The sequence below is a fragment of the Pan paniscus genome, chromosome 23 (assembly GCF_029289425.2).
Source record: "Pan paniscus chromosome 23, NHGRI_mPanPan1-v2.0_pri, whole genome shotgun sequence".
NCBI classification, from domain to species: Eukaryota; Metazoa; Chordata; class Mammalia; order Primates; family Hominidae; genus Pan; species Pan paniscus.
The window spans coordinates 29,177,766-29,199,794 of record NC_085927.1 but is presented as its reverse complement, the minus strand read 5'-3'; the positions used below and the strand labels follow the sequence as shown (position 1 = coordinate 29,199,794).

The 22,029-nt window shown below is 47.2% G+C and overlaps 1 long non-coding RNA gene across 1 annotated transcript; it reads left to right on the top strand.

Annotated features, from left to right (window-relative positions):
• The first annotated feature begins 4,570 nt into the window (after positions 1-4,570).
• LOC130541138 (uncharacterized) lies at positions 4,571-21,730 on the top strand. The gene is made up of 5 exons (XR_008955183.2): positions 4,571-5,280; positions 6,430-6,544; positions 14,694-14,894; positions 15,221-15,342; positions 19,330-21,730. It is a non-coding gene; the product is annotated as an uncharacterized LOC130541138 (long non-coding RNA).
• Positions 21,731-22,029: the final 299 nt, after the last annotated feature.

Sequence of the window (22,029 nt, the reverse complement as noted above, 5' to 3'; positions counted from 1 at the left end):
AAACACAGTCATTATTTAAAAGCACAAGAAAGGTTTCTTTTTTAAAGTTCACTAACAAATCCAGAGAGTGATGAAAGCCAATGCTTTATCCACTTATCAACCCAGATCACATGACCGCTTTCAGATGACTCACTTGGCCAGATTTACTGACCAGGACGCTGCACAAAATACTACAGAGAAGACCAACGTTGACAGAGGATGTCTATGTCCTGTGTTCTGCCCACATGAAACCAGCTACCTCCAACCCTCCCTGTCCCTCCTCCAAGGGGTGTGTCTCCGAGTCCCCCGAATCAGTCACCTGTGCTCCATCTCCACCACCATCAGACCTGAGACTCTCAAAGGTCAGAGACGGGCAAGCAGCAGCCACTCAGTGAGAGAGGGAAAGGGATGGCAGGCAGGCCCCAGCCTCAGACTAAGCCAGCACTGGAGAAACTCAAAGGTGTTCAGGTTACTGTCACTTATTTTTCAGAAAAACAAAATAGGATTTAGAAAAGCTATCATCTGTGCACATACCAAATCATTCTTCATGAGCAGAGTTTTCACCCCAATCACCACCCTGACTGTGCCCTCCTCTGCTCGCTGTGAGATGCCATCTCAAACAGCTCCCAAATGGCCCTTCCTAGGACAAACACAAGCCTCAGCTCAGACAAACAGGGCTGCACAATGTGCGTGTTCCCTCAACTTCTCCAGCAAATGCTCACTTCAGTTAAATTGAGGAGAAAAGCTCCTCCTTACTGAACAGCAAGAAGGGAAAGACAAGGCGTGCAAAAACAGTATCACATCTTAAAAGTTACCCTCCACCTTACCCCAGCCTTACCCTAACTTTACCTCACCTTACTCCAACTGTAGGCCACCCTACCCCAACCTTACCCCACTTTACCCCAACCTTGTTCTATCTTATCCCAGCATTACCCCACCTTACCCCACTTTACCCCAACCTTGCTCTATCTTATCCCAGCCTTACCCCACCTTACCCCATCCTTACTCCAACTTTACCCCAACCTTACTCCAACCTTACCCCAAGCTTACCCCCACTTTACCCCAAGCTTACTCCAACCTTACCCCAAGCTTACCCCCACTTTACCCCAAGCTTACTCCAACCTTACCCCCTTACTCATCTTACTCCAACCTTACCCCAACTTTGCCAAACCTTACTTCATCTTAGCCCACCTTACCCCAACCTTACTCCGCCTTACCTCAACCTTATCCCACCTTACCCTAACCTTATTTTACCTTACCCCAACTTTAGCCACCGTACACCAACCTTACTCCACCCTTAACCTCATCCTTACTCCATCCTACTCCACCTTGCTCCAACCTTACTTTCAGTAAAATGGCAATGATAATCATATCTAACTCATGGGGATGTTGTGAAAATCAAATGAGAAAATACATATGAAGCACTCAATAAATATTAACATTTTAATTAGCCTTTGAAGATTTTAAATTTGGTGAAAATTTATAAACAAAAACTCCATTTTTTTGTAAATTAAATCAGAGTAAACCGTTATTGTTACTTCACTTAAAACATTAATTTGCTATTTATTTATTAAGATGGAGTCTCTCTCTGTGACCTAGGCTGGAGTGCAGTGGCACGATCTCAACTCGCTGTAGCTTCCGCTTCAGTAGCTGGGACTACTGGCGTGTGCCACCACACCTGGCCAATTTTTTTGTTTTTAGTAGAGACAGGGTTTCATATATTGGCCAGGCTAGTCTCAAACTCCTGACCTCAAGTGATCCGCCTACCTCGGCCTCCCAAAGTGCTGGGATTACAGGCATGAGCCACTGTGTGGGCTTAATTTGCTATTCACATTGATCTGGCTGGAGCAATTAAACACCTCTGAGATGAAGCTCAGATAGCCAAGGAAAAGGCAGAGTCCTTCTGGCCACAGTGTAGTCTCTGGCAAGAAGCTAATTCCACCAGGCCTTCATCTTCTCAACCATAAACAAGGGGTGTGGTTGTTTATGGTTGAGAACAAAGTGAGTGTTGTCAAAGGGGTGTGTATTCTGAAGAGTAGTTATAAGGCATACCAACAACCGCTGTTCTTCTCTTGTGCAGCTAGTGAGTGCAGAATACATGCCCCTTTGATAACACTCATTTTGTGCTGAGAGCACCACTCAGCAGAGGAGGAGGCTCCAGGCTCCAGGCAGAGCTGTACAGCAGTATGAGGAGGCCAGTTCCAGCCCTGGGTCCTCCCATGAGACCCTGGGATCTTGGATGCACCTGGCTGAACACTTACCACCAGCTCCCTCTATCCACACAAACACTGACACACAGGAAATCCCCAGATGTTATGACACCAGTGCAAGAGCTTAGAGGGCCTATTCTTGAACTGCCACTTAATGATGGTTTGGCCAAACAGGATACATGCCAGCCCCTGGCTCCTGCCAGCCAGCACAAGGTGACCCTGCAGCCTACTCTTGCCTTGCAACTGGAAAAGTCTCTCTCTCTCTCTCTCTGCTCATCTCCCTCTTTTCTGGGAGTGTTAATATGGATGATAGTCAAATCTGTTCTAATTGGGCCCTTGATTTTTAGCTCAACCCATATTTCCTGTGTATTTTCTGCTGAGGCCATCCAGCTGAATCCCTGGCACCCAGAACACCAACAGATACTCAGTAAATACTCGTTGAGTGAATCACTCCAACATTATGAGGTAGGTCTTCTCATCCACATTCTGCAATATGAGGCAAATCGCCAAGGCTAAGTGAACTGGTCAAGATGACTTGGCTAGTAAATTGCCATTAGGTACCTCCATGGAGATGCTCCCCAGGCCTCATGCACCTGGTGTGCAGCACTGACCTCACCTCAGCCCTCCCTCCTCATCCTGCACTTCCCCACCCCACCATCCCCCAGCCCACTCTCCTTCCTGAACTCCCTGTGTCAGCTCCAGCTTCCACTCTCTTTCACCAGCACTTCCTACAGCCACCTCTCTCTCCTAGCTTCTCGCCTTTACAACCGTTCTCCACGAGGCACCAGGGCAAGCTGCCCTAAACCCAAATCTGACCAGGCCCTTCTCTGCCTAAGGCTCTGCAATGGCTCCCCACCCTCTAGAGAATAAAAGTCAAGCTCCGGTTTTACACTCCAGCATCTGCTTCTAGTTCTCCAAACACATCACAAACTCCCTGGCTTTCCTGCTTGCATTCCTACTGTACCTAGGGGACCCATCTCACACTGCCTGTGAACTCCCATTTCTGCCAAGCTCAGGTCCCACTTCTCTAGGAAGCCCCCCTGCCCTCACCCCTAGGTCCAGGTCAGGCAGGGACAGCTGTAATCCTCAACATCACAGGGTATAGATACAATTACCTAGTTATGTGTCCACCTGCCCTATTCAAGTAGAACCACCTGAGGGCAGAGACTAGGTCTTTTTTGATCTTTGGATGCTGAGTGCCTGGCACAATGTCTGCACTTGGTGGACACTTCAGTGTCTTAATGATTCAATTCACCCAGTTTTCCAAACCTAGGCATCATCTTAGATTCTGCTCTAATCGGGAGCCTGTCAATTACTCTGCCCAAAATCTCTCTGGAATCCTTCTTTCTCCCTCCCCACTGCACTCCTGAGCTCAGGCCCTCATTATTCCCTGGACTGAGACTAACTTCCTTCCTCCGAAATCCCCTTTGTATAATTACAATTCCTGTCTGGTTCCTGTAAGTCACTTTACTGAAACACACATCTTATGTAAATTCCACGCCTAAAGACGCTCTGCAGCGTTTCAGGACCTGCAGATGAAGGGGGCTTTCAAGACATTCCCCATGCCTTTCCCACCTCCCGCTCCAAGCCCACCTCTTGCCTCCCTACGAGCCCAACACCGCTCTAGCGATCATTCCCAGAACTCTCTAGACACATCTATGCCCTATGCAGGCTTTCAGGCACCTGCTGTGCCAGGATGCTCCTAGGGCCATCTCCCGTCTCGGCCATCTCCCGTCTTATCCTTCAAGTTCTGGTTCAGAGGTCATCTACTTGACGAAACCTGAGCTGCCCCCTCCTCCCACTCAGAACTCATCCCCTGCCTCTCCTCTCTGACCCCAGGCACTTTCACCGCCACTCCTTACACCACAAGGTCCCTGCCCCACCTTCCTGGCACCAGGCTGCAGCACCCAACGCAAGCGCGTGCAACCAGTCATTAAGCGGCCGCCCCGTTTCCTTCCATTTAACCTTGCTGCGTCGAACATATCGTGCACCCTCTTCATCTCAACAATGGGAAGAAAGAGTTCCAGGGCTATGACGTGCCTGGCCCAAAGCCACGGTGTGGAGCAGAGCTGGGACCTAGGCCTTCTAATTGGAAATCTTATTTATGCGCAGCACTGAACGCGCGGGTCGGCAGTGAGGACCCCAGGGGTCCGGGGTTGAGGGGGCCGTGCCAGCTGCTTCCGCACCATGGCCACCCTGCTCATGAGGACTCAAGTCCGTGCATTTGCTGAGCATTTGGTCTCCTTCCACACTCGGTTGACCAGAACCATTCTCTCCTTCCCGCAGCTGATACGAGAACTTGGGGGGCAGTTGCTGTCTAGTGTCCCCCACGTCGGAGCGGAAGCCCACGGCGCCACACACGCACCACGCACGCCTCGCACATGCGCAGCCCTCGCTCTCGCACGCAACTCGTGGCCACCTAGCCTAGAGGCGGCTGCCAAGCGTCCTGGCTGAGGGATGGCGGGACCCCAGGCGGCTGGAGTGGAGAAAGTTGACCGCCCCCGTCTTTTCTGCCCCGTGGGTGGCTACTGCGTGCCCCCAAGTAACCCAGAGGTTGAGGGCCCCCCAGTGCGCGGCGGCCGGGGGTCAGGATGCGGGACTCCCCTCCACCGCCATGATCTCGCAGTGTGGGGGAGCGCTCAGGGACAGAAATGAGGCCCGAGATGTGTGCCTTCTCCTTGCTCCTGACCACTGACTTCGTTATTCCAAATACGCAGCCGAAACCATCGCTCTTGCAGGTGCAGCTTTTCTCTGCCTCTCCTATGTGGAAAGCAGCGCAGCGTGGACTCCAGCCAAACTCCCTCGATTGGATTGCAGCTCTCTGGCTCTCTGTCCCTGTGACCTTGGGCAGTTTACCTCCTCTATGTCTCAGTTTCCTCAGCTGTGCAAAGGGGTTACTGATCCTGCTTAACGGGGTGGGTTGTTGTGAAGAGGAAATGAGTTAACATAAGTAGAGAAAGAGACTGGTGCCTGGCAAGCACTATGTGAGTGTTTTGATGTTATTATTGCTGTTTTTATTAGAGCTGTGTGTAACGGGACGTTTAATGAGCCTTTTCCTGTTACCCTGGAATTAGTGAGTCAGGGCACAAAGGTGAGTACCCAGAGGCATTCAGTATCCCACACTGTAAAGGCAGCACAACATGGCAGCACCCAGAGCTTATTGTTAGAGGGCTGAAGAGCCAGCCCTGCCATTCCGAACCACCACCACCCTACCCTCAGGCTTACATAACTGGGCAACAGGGGAGGGATGGGGCGGGAGGAAGGGTAAGAGTTTCCTTAAGCAGCCTCCTGGGTGCAGAAATAGGGAGGGTGCGGTGCTATTACTAAAGCCAACAGGGTGTAGCTCAAAGAGAGTTACCATAATGACTTCAGATGCCTAAAAAAGAGAGGCTGGCATCTTCCCTGATTGGATGTCTGCTTGGACAGTGTGAGCTTGCTAGACTGCCTTTATACCTGGCTTTGAAGAAATCTAGAAAACTCAGAGACCTCTGGGCAGGGGTCTTCAGGGGGCTTCCCTGTCATTGCTTGTGCTGTCCAATGCCAGACCCCATCCACTAGGCAAGAGGCTGTGGAGCAAACAGCAATAGGGAGTAACACTGATGGCAAAGCTAGTTGGAGTTGGGAGTGAAGGAGGTTGAGCTAGAGCTCGTTTCCCATATCAGAACACTCTATACTGAAGATACCCTGCAGAGCCTTTGGAAAAACTTATATGAACTCCCCATGAAAGAAGGTCAGTGGGGCTGGGCGCGGTGGCTCATGCCTGTAATCCCAACACTTCAGGAGGCCGAGGCGGGCAGATTACGAGGTCAGGAGTTCGAGACCAGCCTGACCAACATGGTAGAACCCCGTCTCTACTAAAAATACAAAAATTAGCCAGGCGTGGTGGCACTTGCCTGTAATCCCATCTACTCAGGAGGCTGAGGCAGGAGAATTGCTTGAACTCAGGAGGCAGAGGTTGCAGTGAGCCGAGATCACGCCACTGCACTCCAGCCTGGGTGACAGAGCGAGACTCCGTCTCAAAAAAAAAAAAAAAAAAAAAAAAGGTTAGTGTACAGAACGGCCTCACAGAGATCAAAAACAGCTAGTTGGAGAACTTAAGTTACCTGATTTTAACACTTTAGGGAGGGATTAGATCATGAGGACTCCAACTTCATGAATAGATTAGTGCCCTTATAAAAGGGCCCGAAGGAACCAGCTAGCCCTTTTATGCCTTTCCATCTCTTTCACCGTGAGTACACAGTGTTCATTTCCTCAAGAGGACACAACAAGGCACCATCTTGGAAGCAGAGAGCGAGCCATCACTGGACACCAAACCTGCAGGTGCCTTGATCTTGGACTTCCCAGCCTCTATAACTGTAAGTGATGAATTTGCTGTTTACAAATTATCCAGTTTCAGGTATTTTGTTATAGCAGCACAAACAGACTAAGACACATAATTTTAAAAATTGATTAATCGTACTGCATCAAAGTTTAAACTTTGACCACTTCAAAAGACACTATTAGACCAGTGGTTGGTTGCCAGGGGTTGCATTTGAGGGGAGGGGATTGACTAGAAGAGGGTATAGGGAAATTTTGGGAGGGTGATGGGAAAATTCTATATCTTGATTGTAGTGGTAGAATTCACAGAACTCTGCCTAAAAAGGGTGAGTGTTATTAAATGTAAATTATACTTCAATAAACCCAGAGAAAATTAATTTTTAATAAGACCTCATTTAGACAATGAAAGACAAGCTACAGACTAGGAGAATATCTAAACACATATCTCATAAAGTATTTCTACTCAGAATACATAAAGAACTCATTTGGCTCTATAAGAAAATTGCAAACAGGCTGAATGCAGTATCTTAGCATTTTGGGAGGCCGAGGTGGGCAGATCGCTTGAGCCCAGGAGTTTGAGACCAGCTTGGGTAACATGGCAAAACCCCATCTCTACAAAAAAAAACAAAGAAGTTAGCCAGGTGTGGTGGTGCATGCCTGTAGTCCCAGCTGCTCAGGAGGCTGAAGTGGGAGAGTCGCCTGAGTCCAGGAGGTAAAGGTTGCAGTGAGCTGTGATCGCACCTCTGCACTCCAGTTGAGTGACAAAGTGAGACCCTGTCTCAGTAGATAGATAGATAGATAGATAGATAGATAGACAGATAGATAGATTGATTGATTGATTTACAAACAAAATAATATTTCACCAAAGAAGAAATACAATACAGATGACACATAAGTACCTGAAGGATGCTTGGCCATCATCTGTTGTTAGAGAAACACAAAACCACCAGTGAGACATCACTAAACCAGTACATGTCCACTTGAATGACCCAAATTAAAAAGACTAACAATAGCAAGTGTTGATGAAGATGTGGAGCAACTAGAATTCTCACATATAGCAGGTAGGAATGAATGCAAAATTATTAGGCCAATTTGGAAAACATTTTGGTAATTTCTCATGAAGTTGTAACCGCTTAACCATTCAGCTCAGCAATCCTACTGCTAGGTACTTAGACCAGAGACATAGAAACATGTCACCACAAGACTTACCTATAGCAAAATGTTCATAGAAGCATTATGAATAATAGTCAAAAAGTGGAGGCCGGGCACAGTGGCTCATGCCTGTAATCCAAGCACTTTGGGAGGCCAAGGCGGGCAGATCACCTGAGGTCAGGAGTTCGAGACCAGCCTGACCAACATGGTGAAACCCGTCTCTACTAAAAATACAAAAATTAGCCGGGCATGGTGGTGCATGCCTGTAATCCAAGATACTCAGGAGGCTGAGGCAAGAGAATCGCTTGAACCGAGGAGACAGAGGTTGCAGTGAGCCAAGATCGCACCACTGTACTCCAGCCTGGGTGACAGAGCGAGACTCCGTCTCAAACAAACAAACAAAAAGTGGAACAGGTAGATCCATACAGTGGAATAACACTTGGCAGAATAAAGGAACAGACTGCTGCTGCACACAGCAAGAAGGAGTCTCACATTTGTCAGGCTCAGCAGGAGAAGCCAGACACCAAGGGCTGCATACTGTGAAATTCTAGAAAGGCAACACTGTGGTGAGAGAAAGCAGATGAGTACTTAGGGGCTAGGTGTTGGGGGAAAGGATTGACTGCATGGAGCACAAAGTGGGCTCGGCAGTGAAAATATTTTGTATCATAATTGTGGTAGTTATTTGTCAAAAATTGAATTGTGTGCTTAAAATTGGTGAACTTTGTTGTAAGTAAAGTATACCTCAATTTTAAAAAAAATTAAATTAGTGTTAGCCTGAGAAAAATACAGCCAGTGTACCCTGTACGTGGAAAGACTTTTGCCGTTTTCCCTAATTCATTCTCCATGACCTGACATCAGAGAAGGGAGACCCTAAGGAGAGTGGTGGGAATTCAGAGGCAGCACATCCCACCTGTTCTCTTAAAGTGTCCTAAGCCATAAACCCACGTGGTGATGGGAGTGGGCAAAGGCTTACCCTGTATTTGAGATTGAACTAGCTGGACTTTGAATAACTGCTTGGGAACTTACGGGATCTGCCCAAAGTATTGTTAAGGGAAATATGGGAAATTTGACAGAGATTCATTGAAGGTAGCAATTAGAGAAAGTAATTTATACCTCCTGAGATGAGATAGCTCAGTAATTTGCATTTATCATTAAATTAGTATAACAGAGCTTCCACAGAGCATGTGGACACAGTACTGTATTTTCCAAATATATATAGATGCCATTGCAGTTAATAAAATACAGACTCAGCTGGGTGCGGTGGCTCACGCCTATAATCCCAGCACTTTGGGAGGCCGAGGCAGGCGGATCACGAGGTCAGGAAATCGAGACCATCCTGGCTAACACAGTGAAACCTCGTCTCTACTAAAAATACAAAAAATTAGCCGGGTGTGGTGGCAGGCTCCTGTAGTCCCAGCTACTCCGGAGGCTGAGGCAGGAGAATGGTGTGAACCCAGGAGGTGGAGCTTGCAGTGAGCCGAGATCGCGCCACTGCACTCCAGCCTGGGAGACAGAGCGAGACTCCATCTCAAAAATTAAATAAATAAAATAAATTTTAAAAAATTAAAAAATAAAATACAGACTCACTTAAGATATTGCTGAGCTCGGCCTGGCATAGTGGCTCATGCCTGTAATCCCAGCACTTTGGGAGGCCAACGCAGGCAGATCACTTGAGCCCAGGAGTTTGAGATCAGCTTGGACATGACGAGACCCTGTCTTTAAAAAAAAAAAAAATTATAAAATAATACCTACATTGCTGACCTTATAATGCACTTTTGTCATTATATATTTTCTTGATCAGCAGATACTGAAAGTGCAGCTGTTATACCAAGGAGTCCTTGGTGTTTGAGGGAGTGTCCCTACAGGGGTGATAGTACAGCCGATACAGTCCTTTGGAAACAAGAATGGAAATGGGGCTGGGCGCAGTGGCTCACGCCTGTAATCCCAACACTTTGGGAGGCCAAGACGGGTGAATCACAAGGTCAGGAGATCAAGACCATCCTGGCTAACATGGTGAAACCCAGTCTCTACTAAAAATACAAAAAATTAGGCAGGCATGGTGGTGGGTGCCTGTAGTCCCAGCTACTCGGGAGGCTGAGGCAGGAGAATGGCACGAAACCAGGAGGCAGAGCTTGCAGTGAGCCGAGATCGCGCCACTGCACTCCAGCCTGGGTGACAGAGTGAGACTCCGTCTCAAAAAAAAAAAAAAAAATTAAGATATGGGCCGGGTGCAGTGGCTCATGCCTGTAATCCCAGCACTTTGGGAGGCTGAGGTGGGTAGATTATGAGGTCAGGAGTTCAAGACCAGCCTGGCCAAGATGGCGAAACTCCATCTCTACTAAAAATACAAAAAATTAGCCAGGCCTGTAATCCCGAGTAGCCTGTAATCTCAGCTACTCAGGAGGCTGAGGCAGAGAATTGCTTGAACCTGGGAGGCAGAGGTTACAGTGAGCCAAGATTGTGCCACTGCACTCCAGCCTGGGCAACAGAGCAAGACTCTATTTAAAAAAAAAGAAGATATGATCACATGTTATTAACCCCACACCATCTGCTCCCTCAATTCTCTGCCAATTACCCCCCGAAAACCCTAATTCCCAAATCTTTTTCTTCCATTAAGATCTCTCCTAAATTCCAGATGTCTAGCCCACTGCCTGCTGGACTTCCTCACTTGCTACCTCACAGGCACCTCGAATTCAGCATTTCCAAATTCTAGTTTATCACCTCTCCCAGTGCCCCGATCAGCTCCCTGACACCGTGTGATGCCACAAGTCACACACTCATGCACATGCACAGAACTGGTAACCAAGGCCCATAGCTCTTATCACCTAAATTTCTTTTTTATTTGTATGAATTTATGGGGTATAGGTGCAGTTCTGTTACATCCATAGATTGTATATTGGTGAAGTGTGGACTTTTAGGGTATCCAACACCCAAATATCTGTACCCATTAAGTAACTTCTCACCAGCCACCCCTCTCCCACCCCTCACCCTTCAAAGTCTCCATTGTCTATCATTTCACACTCTAAGTCCTTATGTACATGTTATTTAGCTCCCACTTACAAGTGAGAACCTATGGTATTTGTCTTTCTGTGTCCAGCTTGTTTCACTTAAGATAATGGCCTCCAGTTTCATCCATGCTGCTGCAAAAGATATGATTTTATTCTTTTTTATGTCCAAATAGTATTCCATTGTGTATATATACCATGTTTTCTTTCTTCATTCTTCCATCCATGGACACTCAAGCTGATTCTTTGTCTTTGCTATTGTGAATAGTGCTGCAGTAAACATACAAATACAGGTGTCTTTTTGACGTAATGATTTCTTTTCCTTTAGATACCCAGCAACGGGATTGCCAGATCGAATGGTAGTTCTATTTTCAGTTCTTTGAGAAATCTTCGTACTGTTTTCCATAAAGGTTGAACGAATTTACATCCCCACCCATCACCTAAGTTTCAAGTTCATCCCCAATTTCCCCCCACACTACTTTTGCCTGCAGAATCCTTGCAAATAGCTGCCTGTGCAGTCCCCCTGCCTCCAGTTGCTGCCCCCTCCCCAAAGACTGTGGCTTTGTTTGGATGAGTCTGGCATACCCCATCACCCTTCCCACCCTGCAACGGAAGCCCTCCGGTGGGTTCCCACTGCTCTGAGGACAGAGTCCAAGGCTCCTAGCCAGGCACTGAAGGTCCTGCCTGGGCCAGCCCCAGCAGCCCCCACCCCCCACCCCAGCTCTAGTTCCTTTGTCACCCTGCGGCAGTTCAGCTGTACCCCCACACAGAGAACACTGGAAGGTGCCCAAGGTATGCTTGTTGGGTGGATCAGTCCAATGTTATAAGGTAGGTATTGCCATCACCATTCTGTATATAACTAGATGAGCTCACTGAGGTTAAGACAACTGCACTTAGCTAGTAAATAGAACAGGTCTGGGATGAACCTAGGCCCATTGAACTGGAGAGCCTGAGGTCGTAAACTCTGTGCCAAAGACTTCTTGAGCATGCGAACTCACCGAGATCAGAAGCACACAGCAATGGCTGCACTGCAGTGTTGAGCGGGTGTGGAGATGTGCTTAAATGCCTCAGGGGCAAGGGCCAGGGCATGGGAGAAGCCACATGGTGATGGAAGGTGACTGGGGCCACATGGTGATGGCAGGTGGCCAAGACCAGTATGCAGAAAAGGAAGGCAGCACGTGGCATTGCCGGGGCTATGGACAGACTTGCAGGGGTGGGGTGCAGTTCTTAGTTTTCCAAGACAGGAGGGCAGCTGCGGGCCTGGCCCTGACAAGATTCCTTTGACTCAGAGAGGAAATCAAGCTGCATGGCCATCAACCCATGCGAGACAGAAACTGGCTCCTCGTGGAATACTCACCTCCCCGCAGTTTGAGGGGCCCGGCTCTTTCCTTCTGAGGCTACTTTGGAGCCTCACAAATCAGGTGAAAGTTCAGTCGTAATCACACATGTGCTTACATGTAGTAGTTTGTGGAACATTTGCCCTAAACTTGTCCTGGGAACAATCTTTAGAAGAGTTTATTTGGCTGGGCAAGGTGGCTCACGCCTGTAATCCCAGCACTTTGGGAGACCAAGGTGGGAGGTATTGCTTGTGGCCAGGAGTTTGAGACCAGCCTGGGCAACCTAGTGAGACTCCATCTGTACAAAAAAAAAAATTTTTTTTTTTTTGAGACAGAGTCTCGCTCGCTCTGTTGCCCAGGCTGGAGTGCAGTGGCACGATCTCAGCTCACTGCAACCTCCACCTCCCCAGTTCAAGCAGTTCTCCTGTCTCAGCCTCCCAAGTAGCTAGGACTACAGGTGCGTGCCCCCATGCCCAGCTAATTTTTGTATTTTTAGTAGAAGCGGGGTTTCACCATAGTGGTCAGGCTGGTCCTGAACTCCTGACCTCAAGTAATCCACCCGCCTCGGCCTCCCAAAGTGCTGGGATTACAGGCATGAGCCACCGTGCCCATCCCCCAAATTTTCTTTTTTAATTAGCTGGGTGTTGGCCAGGCGTGGTGGCTCACGCCTGTAATCCCAGCACTTTGGGAGGCCGAGGCAGGCGGATCACCTGAGGTTGGGAGTTCAAGACTAGCCTGACCAACATGGAGAAACCCCATCTCTACTAAAAATACAAAATTAGCTGGGTGTGGTGGCACATGCCTGTAATCCCAGCTACTCTGGAGGCTGAGGCAGTAGAATGGCTTGAACCCGGGAGGCGGAGGTTGCAGTGAGCCGAAATCATGCCATGGCACTTCAGCCTGGGCAAAAAGAGCAAAACTCTGTCTCAAAAAACAAAACAAAAAAATTAGCCGGGTGTGATGGCATATGCCTGTAGTCCCAGCCACTCAGGAGGCTGAGGCAGAAGGATCGATTGAGCCCAGGAGGTCAAGGGTGCAATGAGCTGTGATCCCACCACTGCATTCCAGCCTGGGTGACAGAGTGAGACCCTGTCTCAAAAATAAATAAATGAATAGTATAAAATAAATAAAAGAGTTATATTTAGAAAACAAAAATGAGCAATTATTAAAAATAAGTTTTTACTTCTATTTTCTTTACTATTAATAATTCTCTAGACCATGGTTCAACAAAACAAATTTTTTTTTTTGAGACAGATTCTCAAAATTTTTGTTGTCGGGGGGACAGGTTGAGCTCACTGCAACATCTGCCTCCCAGGCTCAAATGATCTTCCCACCTCAGCCCCTAGAGTAGCTGGGACCACAGGTGCACACCACCACGCCCAGCTAATTTTTGTATTTTTTTTTGGTGGAGATGGGGTCTTGCTATGTTGCCCCCGCTGGTCTCGAACTCCTGGGCTCAAGCAACCCTCCTGCCTTGGCCTCCCAAAGTGCTGGAATTACAGGTATGAGCCACCACATGTGGCCCAAATGGATATATGTATATATTTTTTTTATTTAATTTTTTTTTTTTAGTGTTCTGAAGTTTTAAAGTTTATAAATTAAGACTCTCCGGCCAGGCACAGTGGTTCATGCCTGTAATCCTAGCACTTTGGGAGGCCAAGGCGGGTGGATCATCTGAGGTCAGGAGTTCAAGACCAGCCTGGCCAACATAGTAAAACCCCATCTCTATTAAAAATAACAAAAATTAGCTGGGCGTGGTGATGCATGCCTGTAATCCCAGCTACTCAGGGGGCTGAGGCAGGAGAATTGCTTGAACCAGGGAGGCAGAGGTAGCAGTGAGCTTAGATGGCACCATTGCACTCTAGCCAAGGCGACAGAGCGAGACTATCTCAAAAAAATAAAAACAAAATAAGCCTCTCCAAATTGTGATTCAATTAAGACCACAAATCTAGAACCTGAGAGCATTGTTTCTTGCCCATAATTTTCTGCACCCTCATCTCTTCTTTACTTTGGATTGCATTCCGCACCCTCCACCTTCATCAGGTCAGTCCCTCAGTGCGTTTTCTACTTTGCCCCAGTTGCGATGGAGCGCTCCTTGTTTCTGTGATCATATTGACATGGAGGTTTCCCAGGCTCTGCCTCCACACTCTCATCACGTGCCCTGCCAGGATCACCCTGCACCTTCCCATCGCTATGAAATGCCACCTTTACCACCCGAACTGGGCTTTGTTGTTGTTGTTAGAGACAACATCTCACTCTGTCGCCCAGACTAGAGTGTAGTGGCTTGACCATAGCTCACTGCAGCCTCGAATTGCTGGGCTCAAGTGATCCTCCCACCTTGGCCTCCCAAAGTGCTAGGATGTATTAAGTTGCTAAATTTATGGTCATTTGTATGTCAGCCATAGAAAACCAGTACACATACTTTTGAGAAGAGGGAGCTGTGTGTTTTTGCCCATTCCTTTGGTGCGTCCACACTGTTGTGGAATGTCCTGCCTCTTCAGTTTGACCACCAGTTACTATGATTTGGAGACTAGTAGGTCATACTAACTTGGGTACTTGTCACTATTTGCTTTGTTGGAATTGCTGAGGACATGTCAGTGTCTATTAATTTCACTCTGTCTCTTGCAGTTATAATGACAGTCTGTTGTAGGTACCTGAGGTATGTGGGTACACATTTTCATTCTCTCATTCAGCAAATATGCGCTGGAATTAGGAGTCTCGCACTTTACTGGCCCCTCCAGCTGCAGAGATGACTGGTCACATTCTCATGGATGAAGGTAACGGCAGAGTAGCGAGGGGCTGTGAACCCCCACTGGAGCTGACTGCCCGCCTAGATCCTGACTCTGCCACTCTCAAGTCCCGTGATGTGTCTCCGTGCCTTCCTTTCCACAGGGGTACATGGATGGCTGGGGCTGCAGGGTAGCGTTGTGTGTGTGCATCCCTGGGAACCATGCCTGGCACTCAGCAGGTGCCAGGTGATGGTACCTGTTGCTACCATCATTGTGACTTCACTGGCTGGGAACTAACAACAACTAAGACAGGAGTTCTTTTTAAAGAGCACAGTGTTCATCTTGTGGACTGGGACTTGTCATGGCCTCCTTGGTGGGGTCAAATCTGGTGTTGCCTGTGGGGTTCCCTGGGCCTCCTAGAGCTGGTTTCAGAAGGCCTGCAGGGCCAGAGGTGGGGCATGTCACATCATTATATTTTCTGCCTGTTACAGCAAAGGATATGCCACCACCCTCCTGTGTCTGAAGCTTGCCCAGCCAGCAGGTCCAGCTCCAGTGCTGCGTCATGTGAAAGCCTTCCCCACTATCATGGCCTGCCCTGGATTCTCATGGAATTGTGAGAAAACCTCCAAACACTAACTCCCTACCAAGTCAGCCACTCAGCACATCAGAGTAGTGTCACCTCGGGCTGGGACTGTCCAGAACGCTGGAGTCCCACAGCCTCACTTCCCACTAACAGCTGCCTCCCTCCTCTTCCCTGCCCACATGGATTCCAGGCACAGTGGAGTGGAGGAGAACGTCCCATGCTAATGCAGGGCGCCTTGAGAGAGGAACATCTCCACCGTGGGAGGGACAATGAGTCTCTGGCACTGGGGCTTTGGCCTGAACGGTCTGGATCACCTTCACCCAGAAAACAGCCCCCCAGAGCCCAGGGGTCAGGGGAGCCACATTCCCCCACAGTTCAGAGGGCACAGCTGTCACATGCCCATCCCTCCCTCAGAATCAGCCATCCCCACTTGGTTGTTCCAGACCTCTGGTTCCTGCTGGGCAGCCCTTCTGCCCAGACCTCTGAAACAGTTGGCAGATGAATTCATGGTATAAGCTAAGCCTGAGGCCAGCTTCCAAGCAAAGTGTTTTAGATTTATGCTTATTTATTTTATTTTATTTTTTAAAGACAGAGTCTCACTGTGTCACCCAGGCTGGAGTGCAGTGGCACGATCTCGGCTCACTGCAACCTCCGCCTCACTGGCTCAAGCAATTCTCCTGCCTCAGCCTCCCGAGTAGCTGGGACTACAGGCACACGCCGCCACGCTGGCTAATTTCTTTTGTACTTCAGTAGAGACGGGGTGTCACCGTGTTCCCCAGGCTGGTCTCGAACTCTTGAGCTCAAGCAATCTGCCTGCCTTGGCCTCCCAAAGTGCTGGGATTACAGGCATGAGTCATCCTGCCCGGCCTATGCTTATGTTTTTAAGCTCCAAAGACTACTGGTTCTGGGAAGGACTGGGTCACTATGTGACCTTGTGTAGGTCTCTTTTGGCCCTGAGTCCAGGAGGGCTCTGTGACTCCAGGTTGTGGCTGCGTCTGGCAGCTAACAATTGTTTAGTTTACAGTGTCCTTCCTCTTCATCTTGTTTGCATTCAGTTGCCCATGCCTGCCTCCGGGGGGAGGTGGGAAGGAATGTGGCTCCTGGGAGGAGCCCAGCTCCATGTGCCATTCTGAGGAGCCAGGCTGCACGCCCCTGGGCCATAGCTGCTGGTGGATGGATGAGTACGCTGGCAGAGGCACTGGGAAGGGAAGACAGAATTGTTGGCCAATAGTCCCCTTTTACTGATTTTCTTGTCATTTTTGTGTTTGTTTTATTATAAAGATAACAGCTGTATTTGAGAAAGAAAGCTCAAACTATAAAGAAAATTTAAAATTGCCCTGTCTTACTCCAACTCCATTCCCTGAAGGTGGCCTGTCTTAACTATTTTTGTTTCTAGTTCTTACAGTGGTTGCCTTCGTAATTCTAAAGCATACAACCCACATCTTGATTTCTCAACTGTGTAGTTTCTTTTGGCTCTATTGTATGAAATCAATGTGAAGTTAACATATTTAGACAACCTCTCCTCCTCTCAACCTCTCAATTTGTTCATTACTTTTAGATCTTGTAATCCAGTGCTTTCAAAATGCAGGTTCCCAGGCCACAGACAAACTCATTGGAATTTGTGGTGGGACCTAGGAATGTGTATTTATAATCGTCTCCCCTAGTTAATTGTGTTCACTAAAGTTTGAAAACCATCATCCTTATAACTAAATAAGTGTCTTAGGAGTTGGGGCATTTTTGTCTGCCCTATCAGAAACCCAGCTAAGGAAGGACATCAATGAAGATGGAGGATGAAGAAATACAAATTTCACCCCTCCACAAAAACAATGAAAAAAGGGAAAAAACTCAAAAATCAACTTTTTAAAAATAGCTCTGGACATTAAAAGGCTTGCAGCAGGCCAGGCATGGTGGCTCATGCCTGTTATCCCAGCACTTTGGGAGGCCGAGTCGGGTGGATCACCTGAGATCAGGAGTTCGAGACCAGCCTTATAGTGAAATCCAGTATCTACTAAAAATACAAAAAACAAAACAAAACAAACAAACAGAAAACAGGCATGGTGGTGCATGCCTGTAACCCCAGCTACTTGGGAAGCTGAGGTAGGAGAATCGCTTGAACCAGGAGGCAGAGGTTGCAGTGAGCTGAGATCATGCCTCTGCACTCCAGCCTGGGCAACAGAGCAAGACTCTATCTCAAAAAAAAAAAAAAAGGGCAAACAAACAAAAAAAGGTTTGCAGCAACATGAGGAAAACATTCAAGAGAAATGCCTCATTCTTAGTAAGAAATAAAGGCTGAAATCTTCCCAAATTTGATGAATTTGGAGTTACTAGTTAAAAAAAAAAGAAAGAAAGTTCTAGCAAGAAAAGCCTAGGATCAGACGGCTTTACTGGCAAATTCCACCAAATGTTTAAAGAGGGGCTAACACCAGTACTTCTCAGATGTGTCCAAAAAACAGAAGAGGAGGGAACACTTACTGACTTATGCTGTGAAGCCCGACAAAGACATCACAATAAAAATACAGACCAATATCCCTTATAAATTTGGATTCAAAAATCCTTAACAAACAACTAACTAACCAAATTCAGCAACATGTTAAAGGATTGTACACCATGACCAAGTAGGATCTATCCCAGGAATGCAAGGTTGGTTTAAAACACAGAACCTAATCAATGTAATACATCATATTAATAGAATAAAGGGACAGAACCACAAGGTCATCTACATAGGCACAAAAGAATTTGACAAAAACCTTTAACAGGCAGGGTGTGGTGGTTCGTTCATGCCTGTAATCCCAGCACTTTGAGAGGCCAAGGCGGGTGGATCACCCGAGGTCACAAGTTTGAGACCAGCGTGACCAACATGGTGAAACCCCATCTCTACTAAAAATACAAAAAATTAGTGGGGCGTGGTGGCGGGTGCCTGTAATCCCAGCTACTCAAGAGGCTGAGGCAGGAGAATCACTTGAAACGGGGAGGCAGAGGTTGCAGTGAGCCGAGATCACACCATTGCACTCCAGCCTGGGCAACAAGAGTGAAACTCCATCTCAAAAAAAAAAAAAAAAAAAAAATTTAACAAAGTCAGGATACCCTTTAGTGATAAAAATCATGCAATAAACTAGGAATAGGAGGGAACTTGCACAGTCTGATAAAGGGAATCTATGAAAAGCCCACAGCTAACATCATACTTAATGGTAAAAAACTGAAAGCCTTACCCCTGAGATTAGGAACAAGACAAAGATGGCCACTCTTGCCACTTACTTAACATTGTACTAGAAATTCTAGGCTGGGCAACTAGACAAGAAAAAATAACAAAAAGCCATCTAGATTGGAGAGAAAGAAGTAAAACTCCATTTGCAGATGACATGACCTTGTATAAAGAATACCCTAAAGAAACTGGGCATGGTGGCTTATGCCTTTAATACCAGCAATTTGGGAGGCTGAGGTGGGTGGATTGCTTGAGCCCGGGAGTTCAAGACCAGCCCAGGCAACCTGGCAAAACCCCATCTCTACAAAAAATTAGCTGGGCATGGTGGCACACACCTGTAGTTCTAGCTACTCAGGAGACTGAGGTGGGAGGATCACCTGAGCCTGGAAGATTAAGGCCACAGTGAGCCATGATCATGCCACTGCACTCCAGCCTGGGTGGCAGAGTGAGACCCTGTCAAAACAAAACAAAACAAAACCCTAAAGAATCTGCACAAAAACTGGTAGAGCTAATAAGTGAGTTTAGTAAAGTTGCAGGATACAAGATTAATATACAAAACCAGTTGCATTTCTATCTACTGGCAATGAACAATTTGAAAATCAAATTAAGAAAATACAGCATCAAAAGAATAGTCTTGAAATACTTAGAAATAAATTTAATTAAAAAAGTGCAAGGCTGCTATAAAAAATCTACAAGACATTGTTGAAAGAAAATGGAAAGATATTCTATATTCATGGACTAGAAAACTTAACATTAAGATCTTCAGATTTAATGCAATACCTATCAAAGTTTCAACAGCTTTTTTTTTTTTCCAGAAATGGACAAGCTGATTCTAAAATTCATATGGAACTGCAAGGGACACAGAAGAACCAAAGCAGTCTTGGACAAGAACAATGTTAGAAGACTCACTTCTCCATTTCAAAACTTACTACAAAACTATAGTAATCGGCCAGGTGCGGTGGCTCACGCCTGTAATCCCAGCATTTTGGGAGGCCAAGGTGGGCAGATCACTTGAGGTCAGGAGTTTGAGACCAGCCTGGCCAACATGGTGAAACCCCATCTCAACTAAAAAGACAAAAAATTAGCTGGACATGGTGGTGGGCGCCTATAATCCCAGCTACTCAGGAGGCTGAGGCAGAAGAATGGCGTGAACCCAGGAGGCAGAGGTTGCAGTGAGCCAAAATCACGCTGTTGCACTCCAGCCTGGGCAACAGAGCGAGACTCTGTCTCAAAAAAAAAAAAAAAAAAAAAAAAAAAAAAGTTCATAACAGCACTATTCACAATAGCCCAAAAATGGAAACAACACAAATGACCACCAACAGGTAAATGGATAAACAGAATAAAGGAATATTATTTAGCGTCACAGATAATGAGGTGTTGAATGAGGCTACAGCGTGGATGAACCTGGAAACACTGTGCTAAGAGAAAGACGCCCGACACAAAAGCCCACATACTGTGTGATTCCAGTTTTATGAAATGTCCAGAATAGGCAAATCTACGGAGAGAAAGACGCCAGACACAAAAGCCCACATGCTGTGTGATTCCGGTTCTATGAAATGTCCAGAATAGGAAAATCTACGGAGAGAAAGATGCCAGACACAAAAGCCCACATGCTGTGTGATTCCAGTTCTATGAAATGTCCAGAACAGGCAAATCCACGGAGAGAAAGACGCCAGACACAGAAGCCCACATGCTGTGTGATTCCGGTTCTATGAAATGTCCAGAATAGGAAAATCTACGGAGAGAAAGATGCCAGACACAAAAGCCCACATGCTGTGTGATTCCAGTTCTATGAAATGTCCAGAACAGGCAAATCCACGGAGAGAAAGATGCCAGACACAAAAGCCCACATGCTGTGTGATTCCGGTTCTATGAAATGTCCAGAATAGGCAAATCCACGAAGACAGAAAGTAGATTGGTGGATACCTAGGGCATGGGGTGGGGAGAAGTGGGGAATAACTGCCAACAGATTTGCGGTTTCTCTTGGGGAAATGGAAATGTTCTGGAATTACATCGTGGCGATGCATGTACAGCATAGTGAATATACTAAAGCCACTGAAGTATAAACTTTAAAATGATTAATTTTATGTTATGTGAATTGTATCTCAATAAAAAATGTTTTAAAAAGGAAAGAAACAGCTGGGCATGGTGGCTCATGCCTATAATCCCAGCACTTTGGGAGGCCGATGTGGGAGGATCACTTGAGGCCAGGAGTTCTAAACTAGCCGGGGTGACCATAGCACGACCTTGTCTCTACAAAAGAAAAATTTAAAAATTCACCAGGTGTGGTGGCACGTGCTTGTAGTCCAAACTACTCAGGAGGCTGAGAGAGGAGGATTGCTTGAGCCCAGGAGTTTGAGACTGCAGTGAGCTATGATTACACCACTGCACTGCAGCCTGGGTGACAGAGTGACACCCTGTCTAAAAAAAAAAAAAAGGAAAAAAATCCAACTAGAACAGTCTTAATATAGCAATTTATTGGCTCATGCCAGTGGATGTTCAGAGGTAAGGCAGGCTCCAGGGCTGTTCAGCTTACAGGCTTTACAGAACCATCATAGAGGCTGGGCGCAGTGGCTCATGCCTGTAATTCCAGTACTTTGGAAGGCTGAGGTAGGCAGATCACCTGAGGTCAGGAGTTCAAGACCAGCCTGGCCAACATGGTGAAACCCCATCTCTACTAAAAATATAAAAATTAGCTGGGGCCAGGCGCAGTAGCTCACACCTGTAATCACAGCACTTTGGGAGCCTGAGGCAGGCAGATCACCTGAGGTCAGGAGTTTGAGACCAGCCTGGCCAACATGGTGAAACCCCATCTCTACTAAAAATACAAAAAAATTAGCTGGGCGTGGTGGTGGGCGCTTGTAATTCCAGCTACTTGGGAGACTGAGGCAGGAGAATCGCTCGAACCCAAGAGGCAGAGGTTGCAGTGAGCTGAGATCGTACCATTGCACTCCAGCCTGGGCTACAAGAGCAAAACTCTGTCTCAAAAAACAAACAAACAAAAACTGTGATAGAGACCTGAGTACCTTCCATTGCTCCACCCCTCAGTTTTATCCTAAGGCTGGTTCCCTTAGTGATGGAAGAAGGATGGCTGCCAAGCAATAGGAGTGCGGAGTTTCCCTCTTCGTGTGTTGCTAGGAGCCATTTTTTCACATGGCTGTATCTTGAAAATAAGGACCCCGGTCCCAGAATCCCCAGCAATCTTGCACCGGCCAATTGCTGGCCCACATAGGGTCACATACGCATTCTGAGTCCATCTCCAGCACTAAAGGAAATGCATACCCAGCAGGCTGGGGCCTAACCTCTAAACCTGTCATTGTCAGAGCAGTGGAGATGCTGTGATTTCAGGGACTAGTGACACCAGTGACTCGGGTCCGTCCAACAAGCCACCTTACAGCCACCTAGTGGAGCCTGAACCTGCCCCAGACCTCTATTGCTGTAGATATTTTATGACGGACCCCACTGTGCAAGATGAAGAAATCTTCCTGCTCTACCTCCCCGTTTCCATCAGCTTT